This window comes from Sarcophilus harrisii, chromosome 6, assembly GCF_902635505.1.
Source record: "Sarcophilus harrisii chromosome 6, mSarHar1.11, whole genome shotgun sequence".
NCBI classification, from domain to species: domain Eukaryota; kingdom Metazoa; phylum Chordata; class Mammalia; order Dasyuromorphia; family Dasyuridae; genus Sarcophilus; species Sarcophilus harrisii.
The window spans coordinates 33,802,385-33,803,668 of record NC_045431.1 but is presented as its reverse complement, the minus strand read 5'-3'; the positions used below and the strand labels follow the sequence as shown (position 1 = coordinate 33,803,668).

The 1,284-nt window shown below is 32.0% G+C and overlaps 1 non-coding gene across 1 annotated transcript; it reads right to left on the bottom strand.

Moving 5' to 3' along the window:
• Positions 1-585: 585 nt before the first annotated feature.
• Positions 586-692, bottom strand: LOC111721377. The gene has a single exon (XR_002770610.1). It is a non-coding gene; the product is annotated as a U6 spliceosomal RNA (small nuclear RNA).
• Between the last annotated feature and the right edge of the window lie 592 nt (positions 693-1,284).

Sequence of the window (1,284 nt, the reverse complement as noted above, 5' to 3'; positions counted from 1 at the left end):
CCTTCATCTTGTCCTATTTACTGGTAGATTTTTATTCAGGATATTTCAGTGGGCCTATAAAGTAGGAATTTACATCTTAATTTTTCTGATAGAAATTATCTTATATACTTCTGCAATATTCAAGATATAAAACTTTGACTAATTCCAGGATGGTTTTCTCGGGGACAGCCTTTCATCTGCATATATGTAGGAAACATGATTTCTGATTCTATGCAAACACTGAATGTGCAGATGTGACTTCATATTGCTAGAGGACACATTCAGTGAGGAGTAAATGAATGAATAAAATGTTTATTAAACATTTACTGTGTAACAAAGCACATGCTAAGCATTAGGGATATTAATATGCTTCCTGCTGTAAGGAAATGGATGTTGTAATGGTAAAGAAAACATGACACTCTTCAATATCAAAATAGTTAGAAATTCACCATATACATTAGGGTACAGTGGTAAAAGAGATTGTAATTCCTCTTTAATGTCATTTATAATGATAAAAATCATATCTGTTTTTGGCATTGAATTATTTGACAATCAAAGATTTTGGTGTCAAGAAGTTTTTTTGGGGGGACAAGAACTTCCTTCTTTCTCAGCATCTTTGATTTCATGTATTTGTGTGTCATCCTTGCACAGGAGCCATGATAATCTTTTCTGTATCATTCCAATTTTTGTATATATGCTGACAAAGTGAGGACTTTCTCAATCTAGTTGAGAGATTATTGAAGAACTTTGAGAGAGGTGGTAATGAGAGATTAAGTGCACACTTTTCAATAGCAGCTCTGTGTTCTCAGAGTTGTAGACACATGAAAAAATAACCTCTAAGATGTCCCTTGACTTTCAGTAGTTGGATTCTTAAAAACTGCCAGAGAGATTTTCTTTAGTGAAATTGCCCTCTTTTTTTTTTGACTGAATCAAATGATTATCTGACTTCCAGATTAAGAATGTATACATTTGTGTAATTTTTAGTTTGTCTCTAATATCCATTTACTAATTACTTTAATTTTCAAGCACACTAGCTATTCTTCATGATATTTTGTTTAACCATTATTTGGTGTGAGGGAAATAAGCTAGCAAGTCTGGAGGAAGTGCTACCACTACTTTTGAGAGTGATCAGGAAAAAAAAAATTAAGAGAGTATTGATATTAACTCCTTTCTCCACTCTGAAAACGAACAAACAAAAATGATTGCACTCTGAGTATTTATTATTTAAGGCAGGTGATACAAATATTAATATTAAATTTTTGCATATAAAAAACTGAAAATCAGAGAAGTTGCCTGACTTACCTA